The following is a 17,827-nucleotide window of genomic DNA, read 5'->3' as shown; positions in this document are numbered from 1 at the left end:
CAAACGAATAGACTAACTGATAATTTAATACATTTACCGTTTGTGGCATCTTGCTGTGCACAGAAGAAAAGTCCTACTTTGCTTGCAACAACATAGTGACTGTATTTCAAAATTAATTTATTATAAATGAAGTGATGGTATACTTGTAGAAAATGTTGTTTTACAGGCAGAGCGTCATTACTGTACATAGGGAGACCCATTGGGCTGTTGAGCCAATGCATGCTTTTCATTTCTACAGCACCTTTCACAAACTTTCATGACATCCTAAAGTGCTTTACAGCCAATGATGTAATTTTTGAACTATAAACACTGCTGTGATGTAACCCAGAAGAAATTACCAGTAAAACTCACATACCTCAGAATGGAATACCCGTACAACAGATACATGCATTTCCAAGTACAGTAGAAACCCTGTACCCCTGGATTCGGTTTCCACAGTTTCAGTTCTGAATGTTATCCTCTTCAGAGGGTTGGTGTGGACTCGATGGGCTGAATGGCCAGCTTCCACACTGTAAGGATTCTGTGATATTCCTCTATCACCACACTGCCAACCTAGATTTCTTTGTTGTTTCCAAAGGGTCAGAATTGTTTCTGTGTAGAAATGTAGGTGGGAGACATTCACTGCTCATGTGCCTTTGGAAAGCCTCACCCCAGATTTCCTGGTGTCCTTGCCACCCAGCTGCACATGACAGAGTGAAAGCCAGTGTTGCAACATCTGGGAGTAACCCCACAAAGGTTTTCATTGTTACCCTGGGGTTAACGATGATTTTCCTGCACATCCAAACACCTCATCTACTGTAAGCATTGCTCTCGATGTGGTCTCTTCTACACTGGGGAGACAGGACACCAACTTGTGGAACATTTCAGGGAACATCTCTGGGACACACGCACTCACCAACCCCACTGTCTTGTGGCTGACCATTTCAACACCCCCTCCCACTCCCAAGGACACACAAGTCCTGGGCCTCCTCCACTGCCAAATCCTAGCCACCCAATGCCTGGAGGAAGAGCACCTCATTTTCCACCTTGGGACCCTTCAACCACACGGTATCAAAGTTGGTTTCACCAGTTTTCTCATCTCACCTCCCACCACCTCATGCCAGATCCAACCCTCCAAATCAGAGTGCCCTCTTGAACTGTCCCATCTGCCTATCTTCCTTCCCACTTATCTGCACCAGCGTTCACTCCAACCTATCAATATCACCTCCCCCACCTACTTCCACCTACTGTCTTCCAACCTACCTCCCCTCCAGCCCCACACCCCCATCCTATTTATCTCTCAGAACCCTCCCCTTCCCCCACATTCCTGATGAAGGGTTTATGCCCAAAACATTCACTCTCTTACACCTCAGATGCTGCCTGGCCTCTTGTGCTTTTCCACTTTTCGACTCTGACCTGCGGTCCTCACCTTCTCCGAGCTAACTATGATTTATCAGGTACAGCTGTTGACTGGATGCAGTTGGTTGTGTCACAGGAGACAACAGATCTCCACAGCTGACTATCACTTCCTGTGTTGGTCTTTTCTGCTTTGCTCCATAGTCAATCTTTTCACAATGTAGGATAAACACTAAGACTGACTCGGGGTTATGGGAACAACTGAAGGCTTTATGGATTGAGACCTCTGTAGCTAAATAAGAACAATTTAGATTTATATAGTGCCATTCGTAACTTTCTGCGCAGAAACTGCGATTGGATACAAAGATGGCATTTCGGATGCTATTAGGACAGAGGGGTAAGGAGCGATTTAAAAACAAAGAAGGAACTGAGATACTATTGATGGGAATTCCAGAGTCTAGCATCTGTTGGAATGTTGGAGACAAGGTTGCTAAATGGAGGAATGATTGGGAATGTACGGAAGACTGAATTGGAGGATCACGCATCTTCAGGGAGTTGCAGTACTAGGGAGGTAATAGAGATAGGGAGGGGTTTGGCCAGTGAGTGAGTGAGTGTGTGTGGGTGGGTGTGTGCATCTGTGAGTGAGTCAGTGTGTGTTTATGTGTGTGTTAGGGCTGAGTGGGGAAGAGTTTGGGTGGTGGAACTCCAGCAGAAGTGTTTAAAAATCGAGGGGTGGCTGGACCCAGAGCTAACCTGTATAACACAGTAAATGCAGTATTAGCAGGGAGATGTAGGAGCAACACAGGATGGAATAAGGTAGTGTTGTAGGACAGAGAGACCTGAGGGTTCAGGTACATAATTCTTTGGAATTTGAGTTACATGTAGACAGGGTGGTTAAGAAGCCTTCCTTGCTCAGACCTTTGAGTGTAGGAGTTGGGACGTCATGTTGAGGCTGTACAGGATGTTGGTGAGGCCTCCCAGTCGGAGAACACTTCAATGTTCCGGGACATTCGACCTCGGACCTTTGGGTGACCATTCTCCAAGGCGGACTTCGGGATAGGCAACAATGCAAAGTGACCGAGCAGAGGCTGATAGCCAAGGGGATGACCTCAACTGGGACCTTGGGTTCATTTCACACAACAGGTGACCCCAGTGCACTACACACACACACACACACACACACACTCGACCCTCTCTCATACACTCACACATACGCTCCCACACACCCTCTCACAGACTTAAACCCCTTTACACTCACACTCAGACAAATACACACCATCTCACAGACACTCATAACCCCCTGCACCGCACCCCCCAACTCCCCACACACCCCCAAGCACACACCCACATGCACACATTCACGGATAAGTTTGTAGGGTGAATTTGTACTTGCAGAATTACATTTTACTTTGTTCAAAAACTGCATGAATCCATGTAATAATCTGAAAATCCGTTTTTTAGATTAGAATCAGCCTGACCATTGTGGCACAGATAGTCACACAGGGAGTTGACACCTTCAATACCTTACCTGGGCCGACATGACACCAATTGTTAAAGTGCACTTGAGAATGTAACTTTTAAAAAAAGGTTTTGTGATTTACATTTGAAAGAACTGAAACCATCATGGTCATTCTAAAAGCTGACAGACTTAACAAACAATCCAGGTCTTTTTCAATATATAATTTCTGTTACATTACACTGTAAACATTTGCTGTAAATTTTGCGTCTTACGACCTCATACTCCACAACTCCTGATGAAGGAGCAGCGCTCCGAAAGCTAGTGCTTCCAATTAAACCTGTTGGACTATAACCTGGTGTTGTGTGATTTTTAACTTCTGGAGTACCGTGTACAGTTCTGGTTACTCTGTTATAGGAATGATATTGGAGGGAGATCAGGGAAGGTTTATCAGGATGTTGCTGGGAATGGAGGGCTTCAGTTATAAAGAGAGGCCTAGATAGGCTGGAACCTTTTTCACTGCAGCAGCGGAGGTTGAGGGGTGACCTTACAGAGGTTTATAAAATCATGACAGGCACAGACAAGGTAAATAGCAAGGGTCTTTTCCTGAGGGTGGGGGAGTACAAAACTAGGGTGAATACTTTTAAAGCGAGAGGAGAAAGTTTTAAAAAGGACCTGAGGGACCACATTTTCGCACACAGGGTGGTTCTCATGTGTAATGAATTGCTAAAAGAAGTGGTAGATGCAGGTACAGTTCCAACATGTAAAAGACATTTGGATAAGTACATGAATAGGAAAGGTTTGGAGGGATATGGGCCAAACACAGGCAGGTGGGACTATGTTAGTTTGGGAACATGGCCCAGTACTGACTAGTTGGACTGAAGGAACTGTTTCCACGTATGACTCCAAGACTTTGACTTTATTCCTAGATGTGCTTCTAGGAACAGGTTTACCACTTCCATCTCAGGGCAATGAATAAAGACTTGCATTTGTAAAGTACACTCTATGACCATAAGAGGTGTCATGGCACGTTATAGCCAATTAAACTCTGTCGAAGTGTAGTCAGTTATAATGTAGGGAGCACAACAATCAATTCACACGTTCAGCAAACTCCCACAGATAATCCCATTTTGTAACATGGAGGAAGAGACAAGTGTCAGCCAGACCACCAAGGGAGAACTCCCCTGATGTTCTTCAAAATCGTTCCACACAATCTTATACAGCTGCCTGAGAGGACAGACTGGGTCTTGGTTTAACAATGATAATACCTACAACAATGCAGGGTGGTTCTCATGTGGAATGAATTGCTAAAAGAAGTGGTAGATGCAGGTACAGTTCCAACATGTAAAAGACATTTGGATAAGTACATGAACAGGAAAGGTTTGGAGGGATGTGCAGGGTCAGGTGAATTGGCCATGCTAAATTGCCCGTAGTGTTAGGTAAGGGGTAAATGTAGGGGTATGGGTGGGTTTCGCTTCGGCGGGTCGGTGTGGACTTGTTGGGCCGAAGGGCCTGTTTCCACACTGTAATGTAATCTAATCTAAAAAAAAAATGCAGTGCTGTATTCCCTCAATCCTACACTGAAATGTTGGCATGGTTTTTACACCTGAAATCTAGAGTTTGTTTTCAATCTGGAACCTACTAATTCAAAGTTGGGATCATGACAGTTGAACCTTACTGGGAAGAACATTTCATGCAAGTAAATAAAAAAAAAATCATGGAATCATTCAATCATATATAAATACTGTTGACAGAATCTAATCCTAATTCAGACTCAAATTGTTCAAATTATTTGGTGCAAAATTGTCCCTTTTCTTTGCTTTTTCTCTGTTTCTAAATTCAAATGCTTGGAGATTTCACATTTTTAAGACAGGAATTGATATTGAATTAGAATGCTGACAACTCCCCTTTTTCACTTTCCCTGATATTTTGAGGTTCCTCTTTTTGTTGTTTCTCTGTAAACCTCTTGTACCTGGCTCAGAACCATCATGTTAACAAGGCATCCATTAAGTAGCAGACTGTACCTTGGTACTGTCTGTACAGCATTGTTGAGACTACGAGCAGCTGGAAGGTTAGAACAGGTCGCATTGTAACCCACTCTGTAAGATTGCAGCACTGCCTCTGCCTGCTCACTTGGTTACAATTTAACAGTGATAACGCGGCAACTTGAACATCATCACTTAATCACATCTCGTTTTAACAAATGTTAAAATGCTCTGTTTTATGAACTTAATTACCGTTGAAGTTGTGGCAAACCTTCAAAACTTTAAATACATGAAAACATGTACTTGCACACAGACTCAAATCATACTCTTTCTGAATATTTGTTCACAGGACTTGAGTTTTTTTCATTCACGGGACAATGATTTCACTGGCTAGGCCAGCGTACATTGCCCACCCCTAATTACCCCAGAGGGCAGTTAAGAGTCAACCACCTTGCTGTGGGTCTGGAGTCACCATAAGCCAGACCAGGTAAGGATGTAGCAGCCTTCCCGAAAGGATATTGGCGAACTAGATGGGTTTTTCCAACTATTGATAATGGATTTGTGATCATCATTAATTCCTCTTAATTCCAGTTTGTTTCATTGAATTCAAATTCCACCATCTGCAGTGATCGGATTTGAACCTGGGTCCCCAGGATATTACCTGGATTAACAGCCCAGTGATAATGCTACTAGGCCATTACCTACCACAAAAGGCCAGCATATGTTACCCATCCCTGATTGTTCTTGAACTGAGTGGCTTGTGAAGGCATTTCAAAGAGGCAGTTGAGAGTAAACTATATTACTGGGGGTCTGGAGTCACATGTAAGCAGATTTTTCTTCCTGAAAGATCATTCATGATTGAGATGGATCTTTACAACAATCGACAAAGATTACCTCAGGTTAAATCACCACCAGTCACTTCTCTCTCTAATGACAGAGCAGCCCCCATGGGCTGGTCAAACTAATGTGACACAATAACAACAGCTTTTAATTCCAGACTTTTACCGAATGTGAATGTCACCATCTACCATAGTGTGGTTCAAACCCGTATCTCCAGTGCATTATCCTGGAGTTCTGGATTATGAACTCAGTAACATTACTACCACACCACCAGCTATGCATATTTATTAATCACCATTATGCCATTGGCACTTATTACCTTGTTACCCAAGAAAGGCCACTACAGAGAACAGTTCAGGTTAAGATTAATGATGGGACTGAAGGCCCCGTTTATTACATAGGAGACCATTCAATCTAACATGTCTGTGCTTGTAACATAGATGGTCAGGGAGTCTGAGTTGCCACGGCAGCATTTTTTTTGTGTGCAAGTTGTGGCCTGTAGCTATGGATAATATTACTACATATGGCTGCCCATGAAACTTTGCCACTCCTACCATCTGCCTGAGGTGTGTTGTTCAACCTGTTTGGCTGTTATATGAATGCACCTTCTTTGCCATTAAGTCCTGGACATACAAAGGCAGGAACAAAGTTAAAAATCACACAACACCAGGTTACAGTCCAACGGGTTTATTTGGAAGCACTAGCTGGGATTTGCATATCAAAGAACAGAAACCAACATATCCCATTATAAAAGATCACTGTTTTAATCTAAAATTGTTTACTGTATCACATCTCCATGACACTGGACTCCTTTCGCTATAAATTCTGTGAGCATGATCTTAATCTCCAAAACCACCTGATGAAGGAGCGGCGCTCTGAAAGCTAGTGCTTCCAAATAAACCTGTTGGACTATAACCTGGTGTTATGTGATTTTTAACTTGGAGGACTGCAGATGCTGGAAATCAGAGTCGAGAGCGTGTGTTGATAGAAAAGCACAGCAGGTCATGCAACATCCAAGGAGCAGGAAAATCGACGTTTCGGGCGAGAGCCCTTCATCAGGAAGCCCGAAACGTCGATTCTCCTGCTTGTCGGATGCTGCATGATTTTTAATTTTGTCCATCCCAGTCCAACGTCAGCACCTCCAAGTCAAACATAGCAACATACAAGCTAGAAGGGAGTGCACCACTCAGCCCTTTCAACCTGCTTTCAAGATCATAGGTGATCTGATTACTCCACATCCCTACCAATAACCTTTCATTTCCTTGCATATCAATAATCTATCTCCCACTGTCTTAAAAATATTCAAGGAAACTGCTCCCACTACCTTTTGAGGAAGAAAGTTCCAAAGATTCACAGTAATCAATAAGAATTTCTCCTCATTTCTGTTTTAAGTGGGAGACCATTTATTTAGAAACAGTGACCCCTAGATTCCCCCACAAGAGGAAACATCCCCTCCATATCCACATGGACAAGACCCCTCAGGATTTTATACATTTCAATAAAGTTGCTTCTCACTTTTCTCAATAAAGTCTAGCCTTTTCCTCATATGACAACCACCCTTTCCGGTATTAGTTTAGTAAATGCTTCCGATGCATTTGTATCCTTTTCGAAATAAGGTCAATACTATACACAGTACTCCAATTGCAGTCTCAGTAACACCCTATGTCGCTGAAGCATTCAATTGTATTTAATTCCCTTCACAATAAATGGTGTTCTATTAGCTATCCTAATGAATTACTGTACCTGCACACATGCTCTTGTGATTCACACACCAGGTCACCCAGAACCCTCTGGATCTCAGAGCTCTTTAATTTTTCACCATTTATATAATATGCTTTTTCTTTATTTCTCCTGCCAAAATGAGCAATTTCACGTTTTCTACATTATGCTCCATTTGCCTGACCTTTGCACATTCACGTGATATGGACTTCAGAAAGGCATTCGATAAGGTTCCCCATGGGAGACTGATTAGCAAGGTTAGATCTCATGGAATATAGGGAGAACTAGGCATTTGGATACAGAACTGGCTCAAAGGTAGAAGACAGAGGGTGGTGGTGGAGGGTTGTTTATCAGACTGGAGGCCTGTGACCAGTGGAGTACCACAAGGATCAGTGCTGGGTCCTCTACTTTTTGTCATTTACATAAATGATTTGGATGCCAGCATAAGAGGTACAGTTAGTAAGTTTACAGATGACACTAAAATTGGAGGTGTAGTGGACAGCAAAGAGGGTTACCTCAGATTATAACAGGATCTTGACCAGATGGGCCAATGGGCTGAGAAGTGGCAGATGGAGTTTAATTTTGATAAATGCGAGGTGCTGCATTTTGGAAAAGCAAATCTGAGCAGGACTTATAAACTTAATAGCAAGGTCCTAGGGAGTGTTGCTGAACAAAGAGACCTTGGAGTGCAGGTTCATAGCTCCTTGAAAGTGGAGTCGCAGGTAGATAGGATAGTGAAGAAGGCGTTTGGAATGCTTTCCTTTATTGGTCAGAGTATTGAGTACAGGAGTTGGGAGGTCATGTTGCAGCTGTACAGGACATTGGTTAGGCCACTGTTGGAATATTGCATGCAATTCTGGTCTCCTTCCTATCGGAAAGATGTTGTGAACCTTGAAAGGGTGTAGAAAAGACTTACAAGGATGTTGTCAGGGTTGGAGGATTTGAGCTATAGGGAGAGGCTGAACAGGCTGGGGCTGTTTTCCCTGGAGCTTCGGAGGCTGATGGGTGACCTTATAGAGGTTTACAAAATTATGAGGGGCATGGATAGGGTAAATAGGCAAAGTCTTTTCCCTGGAGTCAGGGAGTCCAGAACTAGAGGGTATAGGTTTAGGGTGAGAGTGGAAAGATATAAAAGACACTTAAAGGGGCAACATTTTCATTCAGAGGGTGGTGCGAGTATGAAATGAGCTGCCAGAAAGTGTGGTGGAGGCTGGTACAATTGCAACATTTAAGAGGCATTTGGATGGGTATATGAATAGGAAGGGTTTGGAGGGATATGGGCCAGGTGCTGGCAGGTGGGACTAGATTGGGTTGGGATATCTGGTCGGCATGGACGGGTTGGACAGAAGGGTCTGTTTCCATGCTGTACATCTCTATGACTCTGTGACTATGACTCTATCTGTGTCCCTTTGCAGCCTCCTCCTGTCTTCTTCACAACTTGCTTTCCTCCCTATCTTTGTACCATTATCAAATTTAGGAATTGTATCTTCAGTCCCTTTATCCCAGTCATTTATATAAATTGCAAAACATTGATGAGCCAACACTGGTCCCTATGGCGCATCACTTGTTGCCAATCTGAAAATGATAGATTCATGGAGTGAGCCTCAAACCCAAAGTTTCTGATTCAGAAGCAGGGACATTGTTCCTATTAAAATTATAAGCCACCTTCATTACAGTGAAACTCCCCACAGCAGTATTATCAGATACTGAGTCAAAGAAGGACATGCCAACTAGCTGACGTGAGGCCTTACAGCATTTTTAGTTTTCAATTACAATTTCCAGCATCTTATTAATCTAATTGTTCGACCCTAAACCACTTGAGATCAGCTTGACAGTAATCTTCCTCCTTTTCTTTCATGAGACATGTGTATCGCTGGTTGGGTTCCAATTTATTGCCCATTTGTATTTGCCCATTTGTATTTGCCCATTTGCTCTGTTTGCCTCTATTTGTAGAAGGGGATGGTGGTCTGCATTCTTGAACCACTGCAGTCCTTGGGTTGTAGGGACCTTGCGGTTAGGAAGGGAAATCCAGGATTTCGGCACAGTGCCACTGGAAGAATGGCAGTATATTTCCAAGTCAGGAAGGCATGTGGTTAGAAGGGAATTTTGAAGGTGGTGGTGTTCCCATGCATCTGTTACTCTTGTCCTTCTAGATGGTAGAGGTCAGAGGTTTAGGGAGTGGTGCTAAAGGAGCAATGCTGCAGATCATCTTGTAGACAGTGTATGCTGCTGTGTTAGTGTTGAAGGGAGTGAATCTTGAAGGTGGCTGATGAGGTGCAAGTTAAATAAGTTGCTTTGCCTGGGTGGTGTCAATCTTCCTCAGTATTGTTGGAGTTCCACTCATTCGGGAGAAAGTGAGGGCTGCAGACGCTGGCGATCAGAGTCGAAGAGTGTGGTGCTGGAAAAGCACAGCCGGTCAGGCAGCATCTGAGGAGCAGGAGAATCGGCATTTCTGGCATAAGCCCTTCATCAGGAATGACAGTTCTGATGAAGGGCATATGCCCGAAACATCGACTCTTCTGCTCCTCGGGTGCTGCCTGACCAGTTCCACTCATTCAGGCCAGTGAAGAGTATTCCATCACATTCCTGACTTTTGCCTTGCAGGTGGTGGGCAGGATTTGGGAATCAAGAGGTGAGCTACTTTCTACAGGATTCCTAGCCTCTGACCTGTTCTTATAGTCACAGAATTTATATGGCTGATCCAGTTCAGTTGCTGGTGAATGTTAATTGTTGCTGATTTTGCAGATGAGGAGAGGCAAGGGGACAAGCTAAAATACTCAGAAACTCAGACTTTGGCTGTGGGTGGCCATTAGCACCATGGTCTCTCAGGCACTAAGTTCAAGTTCCAGACTATGATTTGAGTGTAGAAACCAAGGGTTACACTTCATTGTGATACAGATGGAGTGTCTCTCTATCGGAGCTGCTACCTTTTGGATGAGCTGTTCTTGCTGGGTCTCGTACATTCATGCAGAAAGATCCGATGGCATGATTTTGAGGAAGAGCAAATGAGCTCCCCTGGCTAAATTTTTGTCCCCCACTGAAGATTACAAAGACTCCTGGAAGCCTAGAGTGCGGAAAGAGGCTATTTGTTCCATTGAGTCTGCACCGTCCCTCTGAAGATCATCACACCCAGACCCAGCACCTCCACCCTATCCCCATATTTACTGTGGCTAATACATCTAACCTGAACATCCCCAAACACTATGGGTAAGTTAGTTTGACCAATCCACCTAACCTGCACACTGTGAGAATAAATCCAGGTGGACTCAGGGAGACTGTGCAAACTCAAAAGTGTCAGTAACTCAAGGCTGGAATCAAACTCAGGTCCCTGGTGCTGAGAGGCAGCAGTGCTAACCACTGTGCCATTGTGCCACCTTCATTGTTTAAATAGAACATAGAAAAGTATTGCACTGAACAGGCCCTTCAGCCCGCGATGTTGTGCCGAAGATTAATCCTAATGTAAAAGAAAATAACCTAACCTACGCACCCCTCGGTTTGTGGGAGCTTGCTGGGTGTAAATTAGTTGCTTATTTCTGATATTATAGCAGTATCTTTAATCACTTAAGTTGCCAGATCCTCCTCGTTTGTTCAGTTTGTCCACCCCTCAGTCTGCAGAGGGGAACAGCCCTCGATAATGTGCAGCATTGTTTATGTCTCTCCGCAACAGAGGGGAGGCTGCACTGAGGCCCCATTGCTACAGGGGTAGGCCATTTAGGACTGAGAGAGGAGAAATGTCTTCACCCAGAGAGTGGGGAGCCTGGGGAATTCTCTACCACAGAAAGCGGTTCAGGCCAAAACATTGAAATGTTTTCAAGAAGGAGTTAGATGTAGTTCTTGGGGCTAAAGGGATCAAAGGGTGTGGGGAAGAAAGTGGGAACAGGGGACTGAGTTGGATGATCAGCCGTGATCATATTGAATGGGGGAGCAGGCTCCATGGGCTGAATGGCCTACTCCTGCTCTAGTTTTTGTTGTTCCAATATGTGTTCAACAAGGGCCACTCTTGCTGTGTTAGTTCAGAGCCTGCCTTTCAACAGACAAGCTTTGTCACGAGTTTTGTTGGTGAACTTCCCTCTATCCCATTCTGTGGTCCAAATGATGTTTTACCAGTGGAGCTTGTTTGGAAAGCGCACTCCAGATGGGGCACTGAGGTGGGTAGGTTACTGGAGTGGGCAGTGCAGCTGGTTACAAGCAGTTTGTGGGACTTAATCAATCATAGAGTCATAGAGGTGTACAGCACGGAAACAGACCCTTCAGTCCAACTCATCCATGCCGACCAGATATCCTAAATTAATCTATGGGCATTTGGCCCATACCCCTCTAAACCCTCCCTATTCATACACCCACCCAGATGCCTTTTAAGTGTTGTAATTGTACCAGCCTCTGCCACTTCCTCTGGCAGCTCATTCCATACACAGATAGGTAGGAGCGAAATGACTGCAGATGTTGGAATCTATACTGAAAACAACAAATGCTGGAGAGCACAGCGGGTCCAGGAAGGATGTTCCCGATGGTGGTTGGGGGAGTGCAGTCCAGAACCTGGGGTCATGGTTTAAAGGTCAGGAGTAAACCTTTTAAGATTGAAATGGGGAGAACTTTCTGCAGCCAGAGAGTGGGGACCCTGTCATAGAAAGCAGTTGAGGCTAAAACATTTGAAGAAGGAGATAGCTATAGCTCTTGTGGCTAAAGGGAACGTGGGAGATAGGGGGTATGTAGGAGAGTAGGATTGAGCGCAATGACAGCTAGGAACCCAATGAATGGTGAAGCAGGCTTGAAGAGCTGAATGGCCTACTCATGCTCCTATCTTCTATGAGTCCCCCTCCCAAACCTCCAGTGAGCACAATCCTAACCTAATCAATCATAAACCACAGGATTGGTCCACAATCAGTTCTCTCTGCACAGATGCAGTCAGACTTTGCTGAGCTCCTCCTGCAATTTCTGTTTCTTTTTTCCAGCGCTCTCTCCCTGCCCAATGAGAACTACAGTTCCCAGCCTTTATCTAACGTGTGTGTGTGTGTGTATTATAATAAAGCCAGGATACATGCGCAGCGGCGTTTCCACACTCCTCCCACTCAGGGGGTGAGGAGTATTTGTGGGTGAAAGCGAGTAGCAGTAAGTGTCCAGTCTGGCTCAGTTCCCCAGTCCAGACAGCACCTCGGCAGCCCAGCAGAGGCCAGCAATCTGCAGCCTACCAGGACGCTTCGCTCTCTTGGGAGGTGAGACCTTAGCAGAATTCTCCCGGGCCCTTCCTTATCCCTCACAATAATCGGATACAAACCAGTTACTTCCAATTCGGCATCCCCACTCCCTGATCGGATACAATGTTGCTGCTGTTGAACTGCAACAAAGTGGCAGGGAATCAGTTCATTCAGACTCCCGACCCTGAGGGGCGAGAGGGCTGAAAGATGTCTTTTTTATTGTTCACGCCGACTTGTTAAATTGTAACTGCTTTCCTAAAATGTTAGATTTGAACATACCGTTCACCAGTCTTTCTATGTTGGTGCGTTTTGCGAGATTGTAACTTTTAAGGCGGGGTCTGCAGTGTAAACGACAGGGGACACACTTTTTGTTTATTTCAGAATGTAGATTGTCGTAATTCCGGGTGTATACACCATCCAGAGTTTCATAAATTTGACAGGTTTTGGAACCAGAGAGATCGAATCGCTCGTTAAATCAATATTTCTTGGTGACTCATCGAGTGTTTGATGCCATCTGGGGGAGGGACATGCACTTTTCGGTGACATTTAGCGATATGCTTCCTCCTCTCTCGTTGTAACCTGAATGTGATAGACTTTGCAATGTGTCCTGTTTGCATCTTTTGTGGTCAGAGTTTAAGAAAGGGAGAAGTTGCTGCGAAATCGTACAGTTTGGAAGAAAACCCTATTTACCGGAGCTGTTTATAAATTAATTCTTCAAATAAATTTCCTGTTGTAACTTATTTCAATGTCTCCTTTCAGTCAGAACTCTCCAGATCATATAAATGCACTGTCTACTTTTACCAGCACTGTCAAACTTCTGTTCCCCTGATCAATGACACTGTAAACTGATGTTCCTTACTCACTTTATCCCTCTTCACTTTAAACTGTACGTAGATGAGGTGCAGACACAGGGACTGCTCTCTCATTAGAGAGGGGGAGATGACAGCTGGTGGTTTATCCTGAGGGTCACCGTGCCTCAGGTAAAGGGAGAGGTTGAGAAGGAGGGTCCTTCATTTCAGTCTTTGCAGGAATTGAACTCATACTGTTGGTGTCACTGTGTGTTGTGAAGCAGCCAACTGAGCTAACTGACCCTGTGAATACAGAGATGCAACATTAGCAGAGCTAGCAATGTCTGTGAAAGAGAGGTCCACACACACACACACACACAGAAGCAGAGCTAACTTTTCAAGTCAATGACCTTTCATTAGCCGTGTTCTGATGTTTCTAGCGTTTTCTGTTGTTATTTTAGATTTCCAGTAGTTTGCTTCTGGAACCTGGGTGAAGATGAAAAATATAGCTGACACCTTTCTGGGCTACAGTTTGCACAAATACTGTTGTGTTCTCCCTCCTGCAAGTAGGAGGATCAATAGCTTGAAAGTGGTGCAGCTCATTCTGTGAAATTTAAATTGGAATCTTTTCGTTGTTCTGAACATTATCCACCCTGATTATCGGAGATCTGTTCAACACAGAGAGCAGGTAAAAGTGCAGTTGAAGCCATTATCATACAAATTATGAACAGATACTTACGAACGTGATCCTATACACGGGTGTGATTTTAAAGATGCAATCTCTTAAGATTTATGGCTTTTTATATTATCCTGCATGGTGTTCCAATTTTTTAGATTAGATTAGATTACATTATAGTGTGGAAACAGGCCCTTCGGCCCAACAAGTCCACACCGACCCGCCGAAGCGCAACCCACCCATACCCCTCCATTTACCCCTTACCGAACACTACAGGCAATTTAGCATGGCCAATTCACCTGACCTGCACATCTTTGGACTGTGGGAGGAAACCGGAGCACCCAGAGGAAACCCACGCAGACACGGGGAGAACGTGCAAACTCCACACAGTCAGTCGCCTGAGGCGGGAATTGAACCCGGGTCTCAGGCGCTGTGAAGCAGCAGTGCTAACCACTGTGCCACCATGCCACCCACAAATCGACTTGTGTACAAATCGATTTGCAAACCCATTTCACAACCAATTCGGGGCTATTTTTCCTGGAGTGTTGGAGGGTGAGTCGTGACCTTACAGAAGTTTATAAAACCATGAGGGGCATGGATAGAGTGAATAGCCAAGATCTTACCCCAGGGTAGGGGAGTCCAAAACTAGAGGGCATAGGTTTAAGGTGAGAGGGGAAAGATTTAAAAGGGACCTGAGGGACAACTTTTTTTGTGTAGAAGGTGGTGTGTGTGTGGAATGAGCTGCCAGAGGAGATGCAGGGGTCAGTACAATGGCAACATTTAAAAGGCATCTGGATGGGTATATGAACAGGAAGGGTTTAGAGGGATATGGGCCAAGTGCTAGCAAATGGGGCTAGATTAGGTTAGGATATCTGGTTGGCATGGACGAGTTGAACCGAAGGGTCTGTTTCTGCGCTGTACATCTCTATGACTCTATATCATTCTCTGGGCAAAGTGACTGAAACAGTACACAATACTCTACATGTAGCATCATATCTGAATACAATTACAACAAGATATCTTTCTTCCTGTACTCAAAATCCTCTTGCAATAAAGGCCACCACACTCTTCTGTGTTTAAGAACTGGCTACTTCAGCTAGAGATATGAGATTTCTTTAGCTGCTGTGTATGATTAGCAGAGTTTGGAGGGAGGGTGGTTGGTTAGTTAGCTCACGGAAAGGTAAACACCAATAGACAGCCATGATGGCCTTCAGCAAAACCTGTCTCCTGGTTTCTGATATTCCAATCAGGCCTGTGGCACGAATCAAGCTGCTTTACTCATCCTCCAGTTATGAAATAATTTGGAGCATGGCCAAGATTAAATGGGCTTGTATAATATTGTCAGGCTGCTGAGAAGGGCGCAGTCCACAATATAAGCTCTTGTAGTAGAAAAAGAGACCATTCTGCCCATTGTTCCTGTACCAGCAAGAGTTGTACAATTAGTCCCACTTCCTTCTCACCCTCACCCCCACCCCCACCCCCCCACCTCCTCAAATCCCACAGATATTACCCTTTCATGTATTAACACCATTCCCCTTTGGAAGTCCCCAGTCAATCTGCCCCTGCCATCCCCTCAGGCAGCATGTTCCAGATTGATAGTAATTCCTCTCATGTTCTGGGGTGGAGGCTTCAGGTTGAACCAAAACAATGAACTCTGTTCTGTACCACATATGCCGCCCAACCTGCTGAGTATTTCCAGCATGTTGTGTTTTTATTTCAGATTACTAGCATCCATAGTATTTTGTTTTCCTTCCTCATTTCCCTTCCTTGGTTCTGTGTCTTTTGTTTCCTGACCTCTCCACTGGTGGAAGTTTGAAATGTCCATAAAGACCCTCATCTACTTTTACCAATGCACCATAGAAAGCGTTCTATCTGGATGCACCATGGCCTGGTATGGCAACTTCTCTGCCCGGGACTATAATAGACTGCAGAGAGTTGTGAACACAGCCCAGTCCGTCACGCAAACCAGCCTTCCATCCATTGACCTCATCTATATATTGCCACAGAAAGGCAGCCAACATCATCAAAGACCTCTTCCACCCTGGTCATAATCTCTTCCAACCTCTTCTGTCAAGCAGAAGATACAAAAGCTTAAACACGTACCAACAGGTTCAAGAACGGCTTCTTCCCTGCTGTGACCAGACTGGAATAGGTCTCTTAAATTTCAAATCTAATGTTGATCTTGCTTTTTGTACACCTTCTTTGCAGCCGTAACTTTTTATTCCTCGCTCTGTTCAATTACTCTATGACCTTTGTATGTTATGATCTGCTGAACTGCACACAAAACAAAACTTTTCACTGTACATAGGTATGTGTGACAATGATAAATCAAATCAAATTATTTCTTCTTCTCTCGTCTATCAAAATTACCTCACTGAATCTCTCCGTGGGGCTTCTATGCCATCTTAAACTCCTAGATATTTATAGCACAGAAGGGGGCTGTTCAGTCCAGTGTGTCTCTGTCCGTTAACAAAGATCTGTCTGCACCAATCTCATGTTCCCGCTTTTCATCCAGAGCCCCATATGATTGTGGTAATGCAAGTGACTGTCTGAATATTGCTTAAATATGACGAGAGTTTCTGAATCAACTGCCCTTTCAGGCAATGGGTTCCACAGTCCCAACACCCTCTGAGTGAACAGAACTCTCCTCAATTCCCCACCCTGGTTATAATCTCTTCCAACCTCTTCTGTCAGGCAGAAGATACAAAAGCTTAAACACACATACCAACAGATTCAAGAACAGCTTCTTCCCCGCTGCTTTTAGACTTCTGAAACGCCCTCTCAAATTTTAAATTTAATGTTGATCTTACTCTTTGTGCACCCTTTCTGCAGCTGTAACATTGTAGTCCTTGCTCTGTTCTATTACCCTAACGCACTTTATTGTATGACCTGCTGAACTGCACACAAAACAAAACTTTTCACAATACTTAGATACAATAATACATCAAATCAAATCAAATCAAATCTGAGCTTTATACCTCTTCCCTTAAGTCTATCTCCCTGGTTATTGGGCCCGCTTACAATGGAAAATAAAACTGCTTTCGAATCCAAATCTGAAGAAGGGTCACTGGATCCGAAACTCTGATGTCTCTTCACAGATGCTGCCAGACCTGCTGAGTTTTTCCAACAATTTCTGTTTTGTTTTGTTTCTGCTCTCTAATCCGTCCTATCTCTGCCCATCTAGGAAGTAGGGAACCCCTCTAGCTTCTCTTAAAAACTGAAAGAACTGCGGATGTGGGAAGTCAGAAACAAAACCAGAAATTGCTGGAAAAGCTCAGCAGGTCTGGCTGTATCTGTGGAGAGCAATCAGAGTTAATACAGTGACCCTTCCTCAGAAACCAGTTGCTGAACTTTTCTAGCATTTTCTGTTTTTGTTGCTTCTAACTTCTCTAACGTTTACATGTAACTCCAGTCCCCTGATCCTTGGGAGTATCTCCAGCATTCCCATTAGGATGCTGTGTTGTTGAAGAGAAGGGATGATCAGTGAATAGAATTGCTGTAATTATAAGCTTCCTTCCCATCTCAGTCTGTACTTGAGAAGAGGAAATTGTTAGAGTATTCGCAGGCTTTGTCTTTGTGATTTCCCTTCTGTCTTTCAGGTCTGAGATTATGGGATAACCAAAATCACAAGACAGGGTAATGACCACTTCTAGTTCCTCTGGCTTTCCTGGTCAATAACCTATCATTATGTATGTCTTCACCATACTGTACACTTCAATAGCAGCTCTGAGTGGCTGCAGCTTGAGCTGGATGGGGAGGCATTAAATGTTGACATGTCATTACCAACCCGGTGATTTTTAAATTGCAGATTAATCACTAAGTGTGCAGGTTGG

At 44.2% G+C, this 17,827-nt stretch overlaps 1 protein-coding gene across 1 annotated transcript in view; it reads left to right on the top strand.

Annotated features, from left to right (window-relative positions):
* Positions 1-12,399: 12,399 nt before the first annotated feature.
* capn5a (calpain 5a) overlaps positions 12,400-17,827 on the top strand; it is a 113,175-nt gene continuing 107,747 nt past the window's right edge. Inside the window, exon 1 of the mRNA XM_043692439.2 lies at positions 12,400-12,548. The gene's annotated coding sequence lies outside the window, so the exon portion shown is untranslated. The remainder of the gene's footprint in view (positions 12,549-17,827) is intronic.

The sequence above is a fragment of the Chiloscyllium plagiosum genome, unplaced genomic scaffold (genome assembly GCF_037043375.1).
Source record: "Chiloscyllium plagiosum isolate Xiang-an unplaced genomic scaffold, Cpla_swu_hap1 HiC_scaffold_6, whole genome shotgun sequence".
Classification (NCBI taxonomy): Eukaryota; Metazoa; Chordata; class Chondrichthyes; order Orectolobiformes; family Hemiscylliidae; genus Chiloscyllium; species Chiloscyllium plagiosum.
This window is presented reverse-complemented; position numbering and strand designations above follow the sequence as displayed.